The 16,417-nt window shown below is 39.3% G+C and overlaps 1 protein-coding gene and 1 long non-coding RNA gene across 32 annotated transcripts in view; one reads left to right on the top strand and one right to left on the bottom strand.

Annotated features, from left to right (window-relative positions):
• The window catches only part of LOC148185650 (uncharacterized), a 117,600-nt gene extending 110,248 nt beyond the window's left edge, over nucleotides 1-7,352 (bottom strand). For both annotated transcript variants that reach the window (XR_015775772.1, XR_015775771.1), the window contains exons 1-3: nucleotides 7,218-7,352; nucleotides 7,021-7,086; nucleotides 4,718-4,783 (exon numbers count right to left, since the gene is read on the bottom strand). This is a non-coding gene — a long non-coding RNA (uncharacterized LOC148185650). The remainder of the gene's footprint in view (nucleotides 1-4,717; nucleotides 4,784-7,020; nucleotides 7,087-7,217) is intronic.
• A 3,766-nt stretch (nucleotides 7,353-11,118) lies between these two features.
• Nucleotides 11,119-16,417, top strand: part of LOC121961980 (receptor-type tyrosine-protein phosphatase delta-like) — a 406,358-nt gene continuing 401,059 nt past the window's right edge. For 24 of the 30 annotated variants that reach the window (XM_088073842.1, XM_088073833.1, XM_088073840.1 and 21 more), the window contains exons 1-3: nucleotides 11,119-11,274; nucleotides 11,440-11,552; nucleotides 11,684-11,719. The gene's annotated coding sequence lies outside the window, so the exon portion shown is untranslated. The remainder of the gene's footprint in view (nucleotides 11,275-11,439; nucleotides 11,553-11,683; nucleotides 11,720-16,417) is intronic. The other 6 variants (XM_088073837.1, XM_088073839.1, XM_088073836.1 and 3 more) reach the window with 1 other exon arrangement.

Below are 16,417 nucleotides of genomic sequence, written 5' to 3'. Positions count from 1 at the left end.
AGTTTGTGCAGTCTGGCTGGTCCGAAAAGCCAACATTGAGGTGCTGGATGCCAAAGTGGATAAGGTTCTGCTAATGCAGGTCGACAGTAGCAACCAAGGCAAGGCCAAAAGAAGGAAATTAGCCACAGCTGTCTGATGAAACCATCCTCTGCTATGTCATTGCCTTATGTGACTGAAGAAAAGTGAATTATGAATAGTGTGCCTTCATAGTATAAAATTTGTTGATCCTGATTTGTTATGCACACAAGAGAGTTTTCAGTGTAGTGGGTATCTTGATGCATAACATACATGAATTATGTCATCTTAAAACCAAAAACTAATTTTCTTAACGGGCCATGTAATTATGCCACTTGGTTTGGGAATTCCTTACACAGTGCAGCTTGGCTCAGCATGTAAACATTTTTCTGGCAAGGCATAGGAGTAATCCCATCTCATTAATCCACTGTTAACAATGCTTGGTCAACTGTGACTTCTCAAAGTGCAAATGAATTAGAAAATAACTGGGCTGGCAAACACTTTTCCTTTGTCAGTCCCTTCTCACCTGCGAGCTCTTCGAAGGGGTCAACATGCATCAAGCAGCTCTTAATGACTCAGAGACAGAGGGAAATTCTGGAGTGGAGACTAATATGTGACAGCAAACCAGACTCTGGTTATCTAATTGCTGTGGATGTGTGCAGTCCTCCGGCAAAACTTTATTTAATTTGCCACATGTCTTAAGGGTGTCAATATCGCTACAGTTATCATGACTCTCACTGTGTTAGTTAAGAGGATTCTATAGTGTGAATTTGAAGATGACTGTCTCCAAAATACCAGTCCAATTAGAATCAATCACAGTCCTGACCCACTCCTTTAGGATCCTTTTGTAGGACACTTATTATGCCAAGGACCTCCAAGGCTTGACAAAAAAAATAGCTGGCAATGTATATAATGGATTGCCCTCCATCCTCTCATATTTTAAACCAGTCCCAGTTGTAATTAGTCAAAGAAGAGCTGCCACTTCAGCAGACATTCCTATACTTCCCATAGAAATCGTGATAACAGAAACTATTCATAGAAGCCTGCAGTTATATAAATATTTTTGAATGCTCGGGGGGCTTCAAGTGTCTTAAATGTTTCATGTGAGGAATATTCAAAATTCACCACACAAGCATGACTACATACATCTGACCTCATTGCACTGCTTGAAGTTACAGACTTTAAGTTGTAACTACATATAGATGCACTGGGAGCTGCATAGCCATGAAGCTGATGTTCAAGCTTGGGGACTTTTTGAATGATTTTGTCACTGTTCTCCATCACTTTCAGTCTGAGCCTCAGGAGATGTGACCTCTGAGGACAGGGGAACTTCACTCCAATATAATTGTTTGTGACAGGCGAGTTCACATTGGCGCTTGCCCCCCAAACTCAGCTGTCAGCGTAAAATTTTTTGTTGGAATGAACATGTTGTTTGTGAAAAACAGAGAACAACATAGAGAGATTTGTACTGTTGCTTCGGCATGGCGCATTGCCAACTGATCTCCCGGCTTCTCTCATCTTTCTTACCTTAGGCAAGGCCAGCGTGATCTTAGCTCTGTCATCTAAAGAGAGCTAATGATAGCATCACAGGGGTGAGTAAACGCCCCCATCTCCTCTTTCCTGCCTCTCAGTCTCCATCCTTTCTACTCCTGTTGTATTTTACATCGACAAATATTCAAAAGAGTTCTGAATAAATCACAGCACACTGTACATTGGAGTGTGGTATATTAAAAATGGACAAATGAACGCATGGAACAAGAAAAATATGCAAATCTGCTTTGTCCTATAATCCAGCAGTGATCACAAGAGGTACTAAAGAGCTGTGGAGTCACAGAACTATGCCTCTTGAAACGGGTATGAGCAAGAGAACGTTCCAAATAATTCCAGTCTCCCAGAATAATACCATGACTCATAAATATCACCTTACTTCTGTGTGAACCAAAGTGAATATCAGATACAAAGCAGTGAGCAGAGCTTCACCCACTCAACTTTTATTTATATTGCATACTTGGCAGAATTCCAGCGATGTATTTTCGCCCAATCTAATACTGAGGCAAATAAGGCTTGGATAGTGGAATCCCATTTTGTTCTTCGTCAGTGGATTTCGCTCATGTTTGAATAACATGCCTTCATTGTCATGTTTTTCTGTGGTAATCATGTAGTCAGACTAAGTTATATTATGATGATTTAAATCTATTAATAATGTGTGAGGTTGAACTCTAAACTGAATTTAATTTGTGAAAAAATCCGAAATGCAATTATAAATATGTATAAAAAGGTGCAGCAAAGTCAATATATTCATCCACAATACAGCATGTACTTATGTAACAGGAAATTCTATATATAAGCATGCAGACTTTGTAAAAGCTCAGAGAGCTGTGCACCATCTGTATCTCATCCTGTGAATGCAAAATATCTTTGGAAAATATTAGTCCTTGTGTGCAAGGCATTTCAGTATGGTACGATAACTTTTTTATAAAATTTGCCTTCAATGATAGCCAGATGGTAAAGAGCAAACATCAAACTGGTAGTCAATCAACAGGTGACATCAGGGGGTATAGGGAAGCTTGGGTAATGAAATGTTCACAAATCATGACACATCCACAAAAGGTCAAGAGCACCTTAGTAATGCAGCTCTCCTGCATAGAGAGCACAACCTTGGGCGATCAATAGAAAGGTTACATCAGCTGCCCTAAGCCAATGGATGATCTGACACGGTGACAAGTCATGTGACAGTCTCACATTAGCAGCACAATCGGCCTCACATTTGAGCATTGTTGTTGCAAGTTTGTAGGACAAAGGGTATAGCATTATGCTACACTTCGAGCTGAGTTGATATGATTTGTAGACATAAATTAAATAAAGAATGGCGCTGATTAACATTGATTTGCTTTGCCTGCCGCCTCAGTCTCAGAGATATACTGCTGATCGCTCAGACAAACCCTGTGCACACAGGAAACATGCATATGTCCATGTTCGGAATAACAATGGAGAAAAATAAAGTCTAAGAAACACCATACCGCATGCACTCCAGACAGAACAATTTTATTGCAGAGTGGTGTGTGTGAGTAAGATGAGGCAAGACAGAGACATAATGATGAAATTCCAATGTTATTTTAAAGTTGAAAGTAATACTTAATGGTAAGTCTTTTACTATGTAGGCCCCAGCTCACAGTGAGCAAGCAGTCTGAGAAAAGTCTACAATTCAAAGTCCAAACGGGGCAACCTTTAAAAAAAAAACCCTGAAATCATGTCAACCATCCTCCAAATCCACTATATTTTGCTTACAGGGCACACTACTTAGTCAATAACACAAACAGCTTGACTCCTGGATCTCACTCCTCCTTCAACACATACTGCTCCACAGTAACTTAACTCAGCTTTCCTTCAACACACCTGTTTGTAAAGGTGACCAGCTTCCTGACAGGAAGGACAGTATGCAAGACAACAGAGTTGTAAGAAGGTGCTGGCTGTGGACTACCATCAATCAAAGAGGAGGAGAGCTGGAAAGGTTGCTGCTGACCTCACACACCTCTGCGGCGCTCTCGTCACCAAACTGCCATCTCAAAGTCAGTACGGGTCAATTGCCACCTGAACTACCTGGAATCTGTGATTTCCTGAACCTACCATTAACCTGTCAGCAGCTCAAAACCAAACTTAACTGGTTGCACATCCTTTCCACCATACAACAACAGAACTGTTTGTATTACAATATCTTAAAAAGTACGCTTTGGTGCATTATCTTATTTCACATTTACTGTGGCGGACCAAAGGAGTCGCTCTATATTCTGCACAGTTTGCACTCAAAGTTACTTTTTTATTTAGTATTAATAATGTTTATGATATTACCCCGTTCAGATCCCCTTTCCTTTCCAATGGACACTTTTCTAGGATGTATAGATCTATGATTACCTACATTTGATTCCGCTCAAATGCAGACATATCAGCATCAGCATGGTTTCAGTCTATAAATCATAAAATACATTATTTTTGTTCTAACTGTTTACAGTAAATGCAAGATGTTATCTTACTCATACATGTTAAGATATCAAAGATTTTTGCATTCACTCAGGATTTTTTTTAAAAAGGGAATGGAGGGTGGACCTGAGTGTCACAGGGATATCTGAGTGTGAAACATAATGGGGAATAATGTTTGAATGAGGAAATACTGTTCTGATTTGATTTTGTAATGATACAATCAGCTTATAATGCATCTGATTGATTGTGTTAAGAGAATATTCATCTAAAGTTTTAACATTATAGCATGGCTTTATTCATTGTTATGCATTAAACCATTTATGAAACTATTGTCATTTTAACTATTAGGTGATTTCTGTGTTAAGATTATTCATCCACTAGAATGGATAGAAAAAAAACAGAAAGTATCCTAATAAAAAAAAAAAAAAGTTAATGATTTATGAGTAAAAATTCCCCATTACTGTTAGGCCACCAATGGGCAAGCACACATTTCACTACATACACAAAATATTACATATTTACACAGACAAATTAGTTACATCTCTTACATCTTAAATTAATATCTATTTTCCATGCAAACCCACAAATCTGGCACCTATGTCAAGCCTGGTAGCTCAATAGCAACTTGTGGCACACGCACAAACTTTGCAGGACACTTTGATATCCTCGACTTTGCATTTTACATTAAAACAGCCGCTAACATTCACATTGTAAGCAGTCTTACCTTAAATTCCATCTTTCCTCTCCAGCTTCTGGTTAAAAAAATCCCCCAAGTCACATATATCCAGACCTGAGACGACAAGAAGTTGACAGTTATATCCTGTTTTTTTTTGTGCCTGGAACTTAATTGGGTTCTGCACTGGTTAAGTTTTTATTTTAAGAAATAGTGATTTTACTCATGCTATCAGTCATAAATTGGCCTGGACAGCCTACATTAGCACATTTCTTCCCAATTCTTGTTATTATCTAAGCCTATAAGTGCTAAAAGCCCACCAACAGGTGAACAATCACAGAGCAACACATAAACTAAAAAGGAATACATGATTAGGGATGCACCTAATGATTATTTTTTATCGATTCATTTATTGATTAATCGATTTATCTATCGATTTTTTTTTTATTGATCTAACTATTATTTTTTATTACTCAAATAACATGGCAACGACTTTACCAAAAATAACATTTCAAAACTTGTCATACACTGCAGGGTATTATTCCCCAACAAAGATAGCCCAGCCTTAACTAGTAATCTGTGTTTTACAGTCTGATATAAAGTCTCTCCAAAATATAATTAATGCAAGAGCTTGTTCCACTCAAGTAAGAGGAATGTAGTGCAATCTACATTTAGCAATCCAACAGCAAAATAGATAAAACAATGTAAAATACAGGTCACTTTTAGGAGGAGTAACAAAACAGTTAGTCTTTGTTTCAGTAACAAACCTCAAATCTAGCAGCCCAACAAAACATCTTACAGTAAAATTAGTGCAATTTGAATAACACTATAACTTTTCTCTAACAGAAATGATCATAACAAGTATATTCTTTCTGCATCAAATTCCAATCATTTATGAAGTTGTGTAAGCTCTTGCACAGCTGACAACCCTGTCCTGTAAATGTTTCAAAATAAAATGCATCGTATCAGCAACTGATGGCATTCTGTCCACAGAGACACAGTCAGATAGTTTTGTTTTGAAAGGGAAGCAAGGAAGTTGGGTTAAAACATCTTTGCATTTCCTCATCTCTGTAGCAGAGAGAGACTTTAAACTGCAGTGTAAAGTGGCACAGAGTCAACAAACGCGAGCGTCACGCGTAAAAAAACGGCGAGCCACCTTTCTCGGGATGTGCTGCAGCTAACACGCAGCTCAGACACGCCGGGCTGCTTGGGCGAGCAGTGTGCACGCTCTAACTTGATACACGAGCGCCAAAACAAAAAACAACAGGCTCAACGCTGCTCACGCACTCATGACGCGCGCTGTGAGAAACGGACCGACGCGTCGACGCACGTCACGTGAATCGACGTATTCACGAAATCGATTACCTCGACGCTTCGCCCCAGCCCTATACACGATATTCATCCTCTGCACATCAGGAATACAGTAGCCTAACAGCTGCATTAGAAATTGCAGTGCTGTCCTCCTAAGAAAAATCTGCTGAAAGACCAATTCAAGGCACCTTCAGGCAGCTGTACAGAGGATGATGGATGGAGGACGTGTCAGGAAGTTCAGTCCAGTAACAGTGTCACTTCAGTTTCTCATTTTCCCACAGGGAGTGTCTCTCAGCGGACAGCTGCTCATTAGCTCAAGGGTTGCCCCTAACCGGGACAATTATAGGTACAAATGGAGCTCCCTGCAACATTAGTGGAAGCCCAACTGTTTGCCCTGCTGCACAGAGCTTACACTTGTCATTACCAACTCGTTCTCTGGACTGACTCAAAGACAGTCCTGACCTGGCTCAAGTCTAAATCATGCCCGGTGGAGACATTGCAGTTACTTAAGAAGGGTCACCAATTTATTTATTTATTTTTTCTATGAGCCTGTCAACATGATCTTATCTCCTGTCTCACAAAGAAAAAATAAATCTAAATTGGGAGTATAGAGCGAGTTGAACCAGTCCTCCATTCAAAATTCATGCATTGCTTATATTTTACAAAATTGCATGGCAGAAAGATGTAAGCCGTGTAGCATCCCAACAGACAGCATTAGGATCCTCGGGACTACTGTAGACAGATAATAGTTACACCAAAATAGTCAGTTCTTGCAAGTGGTGAGAAAAGTGCCTCAGGCCACCAATGGGCAAGCACACAGTTCACTACATACACTACACATATTCACACAAGCACATAAACTGCATGTCTTACATCATAAATCATTATTTTCCATGCAAACCCACGAATCTGGCCCCTATGTCAAGCCTGGTGACTGATAGCAGCTGCTAGCAGACGCACAAACTTTGCAGTGCACGTGATATCCTCAACTTTGCATTTTACATTAAAACAGCTGCTAACAATGACAATGTAAGCAGTCTTACCTTAAGCCCCGTCTTTCCTCGCCAGTTTCTGGTTAAAAGAATCCGCCAAGTCACATATCCCCAGACCTTAAAAGACAAGGAGTTGACCATTATATCGTTGTTGATGGTACGTTTCACCCTGACGTGAAAAACTAGTTCCGTAAACACCGTTCATCCAGTCGGATTTTACAATTTTAAAAACGACTCGTCTGGCTTACTTCGGTCCTCGGCCACTGGCAATGTGAAAAATCCAGGTGGTTCCGTCTTAAAAGTTTCTCAGCACAAGTCAAACACGCAACAGTTGGAAAAACAGCGCACCTGGAAGCTAGTCAGTCTGTCTTTCACCTCTGAACATCCCCTGCTAGTCTTGCATTCAAGTGTTGTGTAAATAATCGGAAAAATGAGCATCCCACTGGGAAACTCTCCATGAACGCCGCCGCAAGTCGGAACAACTCGGAAAGTCGGCGAAAGTTTTGCTACAGGAGTTGCCGAGTTGACTTCATATGTGCAGAAACATGGCGGACGAAAGTAAATGCTCGTTTAATGGTAGACTTGTATACATTAATATACTGCATGTCAATTTTTTGCTTGTATGTAATTTTTGATATAATAGGTTATTACGATTAGCTGCTGTCCATGTAGAGTGACCTAAATTAGTTAGTTATTCATTAGCATTAGTCAGGTAGCCTAAAGCAATATTTTTGTAGTTTTAGTGATGCAGCAACAAGTCTGGGACAAAACCACTTCGTAATTTACCAACACCTTTTTTAAATGCCCTGAGAAATACAATACAACACATCTCCTTTGTTGTATCTCTATTGTTTCCAATTATAATTTAAAGCGCATGAACACACCAACTCGGGATCATCCGAGGAGCACATGAATGCAGCATTGGTAAACTGCAAGATATGTCACGCGACCACGCACACCTGATAATAAGCTATAATTATGTCCTCTGTGCTGGAAAAGATGGTAAATTAACCATTTTCAAGTTTTCAGTTTTGCAATTTGCACTTTTTTTGTGCAGCAACATTTTCTCTGTGTCTGTTAACAAAAAGGGTGGCTGTTTTCATCCTTCAAAATGCCTCCAAACAAACAAACTGATGACATCATCAGTCATAAAAATATTCCCCTGTGTATCATACATTTAGATTAGATTAGATTAGATTAGAATTTAAGTTAATAAAAAAGGTTAATTTTCTATATTGACTAGGCTATCTTGTACTGGAGTAGACACAGTATATGGAACACTGTGTGTATGTTGAGCCTCTTAAAGGAACACTCAGCCAAACTGCTGTATTTTCAGTATCAAAGAATTACCGCCTCTGAAAAGTTTGTAGCTTGCGCATTCACAAAGTACAACAGATGCAGTCAGCTTGGATTCACATGAGTTGCAATGAATTCATTGCTGACCCAGTTTTATGGCAAAAAAGCAACTTGTCCTTAGAAACTTCCCTAACCACTCCTGCAGCATAATCCACATTTTCACTGTCCGTTCGGACGCCCAGCATGCTCCAAATACTCATGTTAGAAGTATCTGGAACTCACATACATGTGAATAAACAACATAATAATTGCTGCTGGTAATACATCAAATCTCATAGGCCTTTTATGCAGCAAATATTATGACTCCTTATAGCAGGAAAAGCACAGGCGTTGCTAATAACATTAACAACGAATTGTCTCCCAGCATGCACAGTTGCAGGATGCTGAAACTCCAGCAGGTAAATAGAATTCAGAGATTTTATTTATTTATTTATTTATTTACTTGCAGTGCTTTTCCTACTGTGACATGTCAAAATATCCTCTATGTGAAAGGCATATACTGCATAAATTCTCACCTCAGGTGAACTCCCGAACCAGAGTCCCACTTTATAAAAGGAGGCTTCAGTTTTTCAAATCTGTATTTACAACTATCACACAAACTGTGTGATCCAATGTCAACCGCAGAGAAATTGCAGGTAAGAAAACATAGTTTACTTGTGTAAAAATTCACTTAACTCAAAACCATTCTCGGCTCATAACTGACACAAATGACTGTGCAAAACAAACACCAAATAGTTAAATTGATGCAGAAAACAACATGCATAATCATTTTAGTTCTTTTATCAGTAAATGATTTTTATCATTGGACCTGTAGGAGGCACAATATGTCTTTTTTTACAGTACACATCTAAATGTGTCACACACGTGTAATTAATAACATCAATCAGGGCTGCTTTTCCCTGTTGTCACAGTGAGGAAGTGTCAACTAACTAACCCAAAACCTATGGGCTACATAGTAGAACTGAAACATTGTGCTATCAGTTACACTGGTTCCTTTCCTGGTTTTCCAAGTAAAATTACAGCTGTGTACCACTTCTCCAAGTTTTATAGTGAAACCTTAAACATCCGGTTAATGTAAATGTGGACTATACAGTTAGTTCTTATAGCATTTCACTAGTGGAGGACATATGCAGATCCTTGGCTTAAAATACACTCATTTAAAAGTGTGGTGGTTCTCCTCTCTATCCTAAATCCGTCCCACCAGATGACCATGTAAATAAGCAATTCATACAGTGACCCAGTGTTCCCAATTTATTTAATCTTATATCGTTGTGGAGTGACACACTGTTTATCAGACCACAAATGAGACAAAAACTAGCAAAGCTAAAAATGCTGACCCCACAATTCCTTCACCTCGCTCCCTGCTAGGAGGGTTTGAGGCCCTCGCTAACATACATAAACATGAACTTGATGCCGCAGCTATCAGCTCAAATGACACTGAAATTAAATTGCCTGCCCCAGCTTTAAAAACCCTGCATGAAAAGTATAAAGGTAATTAAGTATTATTAGCAAAATGCACTATATTAAAAGAAAAACTCTAAATTATTTGGAATTGCCCAAAGGAGTATCATAAGATGCGCTATAGTCCATCACTGCAGGATTTCACGTGAAATCAGCCAATCCCCATGAATTCTGCACAACCTTCAAACTTTGTGTAATCACTGCAACATGACTGCAAAATTTGACTCACTTCATTGTACAACTGTGCACAGCATATTGATCTGCTTGGCCCCTCTCTTCCTCTCTCTCTCTCTCTATTTATCAGGAGTCTTCTGTTGATCCACTGACAACTGTCAGTCACTGACTTTATAATCAGATTAGTCTGTTTTATCCTTGTCGACCTTGCTGTTTCTAAATCTTTCTGACTTGCTGTTACTTAAATGACAAAGACAACTTTGGACCAGCAGATTTTTAAAAAATATTTCTTTTATTTTACACCAATATTGGCTCTAAAAATGTATCATATCATGTTATGTTAATCCCAGTAATTGTAACCAAAAAATACAGACCCTTATGATTAAGAAAAAAGCCCCCAAAATATTGCAGCTTACATGACATTTCTTGAGAAAAGCTGCTGCGAAATAGGGTATTTCAGGCCACAACAATAAAAAAAAAAAAATAGACAGTGAAATCCTAGAGGGACTGTAAAGTATAAGTGATATTATTGACTTATTTATAATAATAATAATAATAATAATAATAATAATAATAATAATTATTATTATTATTATTATTATATTATTAAGCATTAATGGAAGTACAGTACCATTTAACAATTGTTTTTCAATGTGCAGCTGATTTAACCAAATTTATACTTTGTTACATATGAAAAAGTGCATATCCCTCCCAATTATACAGTTACATGAGATGTAAATACCTAAAGTAAAAGTACATCAAACAGTACTTGAGTATATGTAATTACTTGCATTCACTGCATGATTTAAACTGTATATGCTTCAGGCTATGAGTGAGCTGTCATTCAGAGCCACCAGTGTGCAAGCTGCTGCCAGGTGCTGCCATAATAAATAATGATAGCTGTGGTGATAGCAGGATGATATTTTTTTTTAACATAGATGTTTTAAAGGGTTATAATGAGGATGTCGGCCTTCAGCATTTTATTGAAGGACCATTTGCCAGTTAAATTTGGCATGGTGGGAAAACTCCCAGCGTGCTGCTGCTGCTGCTGCTCCTCGAGCTGGCCATCAAGCGGCCGGACTGCGAAGCGCAGCTCTGAGCGCAGCATCCCTGCCATCCCCGGTCTCTTTCTTCCCTCCCTCTCTCTCCAACCGTCGCCGCGAGCAGTGTGTATGTGTGCGCGAGTGTGTGAGTGCTGCTATAATCTGACAGCACGCTGGGGCTGCGTTTCCCAAGAAAAGCTCAGCTCTCTCAGTTTTCTGCCCGTCTTATTGCCGCTCTCATTGTCTTTGTCGACAGTGATAAAGAGAGCAGGTACCATCTATCCATTCCGACTATTTATGACGAGTTTTTTGTTTGCTGCTCTTCACAGATGTTATGTCAACACTTTTTGGGTGGTGGTGGTGGTGAAGTGATGGGGGGGACTCCCGGTTCTAATGGAATTTGTTGTGGCTGTTTTTGGTCTCTTCTCTCTTTCAGTTCAACCACGGGCCTGTTTTTGGAATAAGAAAAGCATTGCTGTTTTCTGACTTTGAGAGAAGAAAGAAGGGACTCCTCTGGAATTTCCTAAGGAATTTAATCGGACTGCTCCGGTAAGTAAGTGGTTATTTTGATACGAAAAAAGCTTCATGATTTAGAGTGCATGCAGCTATTTACCATATTGACTTAATTTTTAATAAAAAATTAAAAGCGCATCCTTCATTTGTTTCTATTTTAATTACAGTTACCGGGGCTTTGCATTCTACCGCCTGGGTACATAGTAAGTAGTATAGACTTTTTTCTGCATCTTCTGTTTGTCAATTGCAGTTGAAAGCCGCTCTTTATGTTTTTGTGTGGAATTAAGTGTCCGCTACTCCAAGTTATGTGTCGTGCCGCGATGTAAGTAGGTGCCCAGAGCGCATATTTTTGCATATTGAAGCTGCGTTATGGATATTGTAGCGCACAACGTGCACCGGTCTGCTGCTCGCCGTTACGCTCCAGATGGTGGCGAGATATTTACATATATATATATATATATATATATATATTCTTTTATCGTCATTGTTTAAGACATCCTGTGCTCAACACCACAGAGCCATCCTTGCCCCACAACGATGCTCTGACAAATAGAGGATGCACGAGCGCGCACGCAAGCATTTGTGGGATATTCTGTGTGGGACGTGTTGGGAAAGTTTGCTTAAATGTTTGGTGCTGAATGGTTTGGATTTGTGTGTGTGCGTGTGTGTGTGTGTGTGTGTGTGTGTGTATGTGTGTGTGCGCGCGAGGGCGTGCGTGCGTCCTGACTCAGGTGATGTAGACGGTGGGTGGGCTCTGACTCACTCGATTTACCCATTTTGCTGCTGTTATCTGACAGGCTTTTGATGTCAGATTTGACTGGTGATTGACAGTGGATCATGCGCAGTAGTGTGTCAGCAAGAGGCCCGTGTTTTTTTTTTCTTTTTCCCGCCCTCCATCACTGCCAGCTATATTTGGAAGTTACCATGATTTATACAAGCCTTTCTCTACGTTTAAGAGTATTTGTCAGACAACTACTGACAAGTGATATAGCCAATTACCCGTTGATTTGCAGTCATAGTTTGCAACCCTAAGGGGAAAAAAAGCCTCTAAAAGACAAGATAATGAACTGAAAAGTTTGGCCACCTCTCTATATTGTAGCCAAGCTGTGCTGAGGAGAAGCAAATGAGGGCAAGGACAGCTCACGCAGCCAGAAGATGTGTCTTCCCTGGCTGGACTAGAGTGACAGAGGGCTAAGTGAGCATGACCATTGAGGAGAGGTAATAGCATTACAGTCTGCCAGTCATGAGGCGGTGCAAGAGATAGGCTACTGTTGCATTTCAAGAAGAGCTAAACTTGGGAAGCACACAAGGACAGGAAGTGGTGATTTAAAGGCACTTCGAATTAACATGCTGGTCACAGTAGTTTTTAGTTATGGTGGTCATTGTGGGTTAAAAAGAAGTTGTTTTGTGGTGTGAGGTTATTGAAATCGGGGTAACCTTTTTGGACTGGGATTAAGGCTGGATTTGGCATTGCTTAATGTTGCCCTGGCGTTAGAGATTTACAATGCTGAGCTTATCTTTCAATCTGACAAGATGAGTTTACCCTCCCTCCTCTCCAAAAAAAGAGGAAAAAAATATTAAAAATGCAAGTAAATATACGTATTAGTTGTAATTTATGTTTACTTTACATCTAATTGTAAATTTTTCTCAAAATTTGGTTATCTTTACTTAATTTTGTGAAGCTGTTGCAACTTAAACATAACAAGTTTAAATAAATCAATCTTTTTAAGTTTTAGCAACTTACTAAACCTAGTTTACCATGCCATAAATCTGTATTGTGCTTGTTGCAAATTGGTCAATCATTTGTATTTTCTTAAAAATGTTAACAAAACAGAACTCGCAGATCTCCTAACATAATCATCGACAACATCCTCCATCATGATCAAGTCAAGTCAGACCAACTTTGTTAAATGAAGTTGTTAAAACTTGGAAAAAGACACGGTAATTCCACTTCCGATTTTTTAAGTTGCAACAACAAAGTTAAGTAAATGCTTTTAGATTTTGAGTAAAAATAACAATTAGATAGAAAATGAACATAGATTAAGGCAATTGAATTCCAAGATTATCTTAAGTAAGATCAACTCTCTTTCTATCTATCTTTGCTTTTGTGTCTTGCTCAAATAGCAAGGCACTAAGGGATATAGAAACACTGTGGACATCATACAAATCTGATTGTGTTCCTATGATAAACAATGAATATATAAATGTAACAATGCCAACACCAGTGTGAAAATAAACAAGTCCAGCAGAGACACCAACAGGAGACAAATACGCCCCCCCCACCCTCCCTATTTCAAAGCACCACCGCTTGCACAACAAACTGCAACATGACGACATGTTTAAAACACAGCAGTCCTTTAGGCTAGTTATCCCCCACGTGTAAAGACGCTTCTGAGCACAAAAGTGGATTTGAATCATTTGCTGACAGCCAGTGAATTTTTTGCAAAGCTTTCAAGGATTAGTCCCAGGTAAGAGTGTCCCCTGCCATCCTTTACCCAGCAGCGCTCCCATTTTATAAACTGGCAACGTTTTTGCAATTTCCCTCCGTCTTCCTTTTGAGTGATACTCCCAAAACTACTCGCCAGGCCCGCATCAATCACTGCTGGATGGGATTTGAGCAACAGCTAGAAGTAGTAAGTGTGGGTTAGACAGGTCTGCTTTCTCACGCAAGCTCCTCCACTGTGACCCCCGAGAGCCATGCCAGTTAGAGAGTCGCATTTCTGCAAAAAAATATCTTTCTCCCATTAATTATACTTTAACATGGGTTGCTCTAGTGCAGCTAGTGTTGACAACACACCCACTTTTCCTCTGCCTGCTGCACCTCCCTGGAGAGGAACAGGAGTAAGCTGTAATTATGGTTTATAAACTTCATCCAGGTGACATAATCGGGGCATGGCTGAGATGGCAAGGGGCTGTCACAACAGCTGCTAATGAATTTATAGCCGTTTTTCTTTTGCAATGCACATTTCTCACACTGTCCTACTGCATAGATACATGTTTTCCGGATGTAGATTTTCCACACATGTAAGGATTTAAGGAATCTAGGAGTGTACAGAATGAGAGGCGAGCAAATTTTGCCCATTTCTCAGCAAAATAAAGGTGAAAACAGTACACCTATGTAAGCATAGCAGCTATATTACCACTGTGTTTTTACTGCAAGGTACACCTTGATTGCAGTCCAAGGCTCGGCAAGCCGAGTAGCCGACTCCCAGGGGCCGTTTTATAATGAGGATGCGCTGTCAGATAATTAGATACACCTGACACAGGCGTTTTCAGGAAATTTTGATTCATCCCAAAATAAAATGTCTGTGCCTGCCAACATGAAAGCAGGGAAAAAAAAATATCCCGCTGTCACATTGCCTCTCCTCTCATGGTGGCAATGTTTTATTTATTTATCCACATCTTAATGCTCTTGGATGAGGCAGGCTTCATTTTGTGCTAGCTGATGCACTAGCTGCCAAAGTTTCTCATCTCTTTCTCATCCCATGCAGCCAAGGGAGTCTTGGCTGCATGGTCACAAGATCGCATTCTGATTGGAGGACAGTGGTATACATGGCAACACATATCACTCCTCGGGAAGCTGTGTAAACATTCATATCACATAAGAGTAGATGTGGCCAGTCACATGTGAAGAGCACAGGTGTGTATTATTCATCTGTGTAGTGCACAGACTGTATAAAGCAAATGATGAATGATTAATTGAATCCACTTTAATACCCAGATGTACACACAGACACATATTCATACGCAGGCCCACGCACATAAACACAATCTTAAACATAATGCCTTTTTCTTTGCTGCTGATTAGAAAATGCCGCTCCTCTCACCTGTGCTGTTTATTTATCAGGCACATGGCTCTAGTCATAAATCAGACTCTCATTAAGTTGTTAAACAACAACTTTTGCCTTTTGCAGGAGACATCGATGCTATTAAGCCTGATGTATATGATACAGTTGGAAGGGGAACCGATTGCAGGTTGCTCGCGTTATCTAATTAAGAGAGGTTTTTTTGTCATTTTTTAATACAGGCGATCAAGATGTAGTCACAGCAGGGAGTAAGCTGGTGATACAGCTGGTGTGTACTTTGGTCACCTGATAGCTGAGTACCATTTATATTAGCCTATGGTCTTTTTCAGAGTTGGAGGTGAATTAACAATAAACCTAGATGTATGCAAGTTAATATCACAGCAGGTCAACAAAAATGTTAGCCATCTGAATTCTTTGATGTAGTATTTTAAAGCAAGTTAATGTAGCTGTTGCTAAACTGTGGCCCCATGAGACAACTGCAGGATTATGGTAATTGCTAAATTATGGTAATTGCTAAAATATAACATAACATTAGCATAAGTAGAAAAGAGAATTGAAGTCAGTAAACTGAATTGTTACACAGCAATGTTTGGCTAAAGTTTGCTAATATCTGCTAACATTAACCACCATAAGCTACTGCTCATGCCAGGCAGACTGTAATTAACCCTTTGAAACCTGAAGCAACATAACTTTTCTAGTGCCTCTTTCAGATGTCTTTCACAAGTTAACATTTGAACCCCAAACAAACTGGTGCAATTTCTTTCAAAAACTAGAAGAAATGTATTTTAAAAAGCTAGGGAAAATGTCTAGGGGAAAAAAGAAAAAAAGCTAGGGAAAATGATCATAATTACATTTTTAAAATTGTTAGAAAATATTTATATTTTTAAGCACCTTTTCAAAGTCATTTTCCCCCTCTTTTCATTTTTTCCCCCACAAACTTTCAAGTAATTTTATTGTACTTTTAATAGTTTCTTGCAAATTTTGGGGTCATTTCTTCTTTCATTGCTCATTACCTTCTACTTATGTTTAAAAAAAAAGAAAAAAGAAACCAAGGCAATTTGATCAGGTTTCAACGGATGAAACATTTCCTATGTA

This window comes from Plectropomus leopardus, chromosome 23, assembly GCF_026936395.1.
Source record: "Plectropomus leopardus strain MGB_pleo_1.0 chromosome 23, ASM2693639v1, whole genome shotgun sequence".
Taxonomy (NCBI): domain Eukaryota; kingdom Metazoa; phylum Chordata; class Actinopteri; order Perciformes; family Serranidae; genus Plectropomus; species Plectropomus leopardus.
Note: the sequence above shows the minus strand (reverse complement) of the source record. Positions and strands in the feature narration are given on the sequence as shown.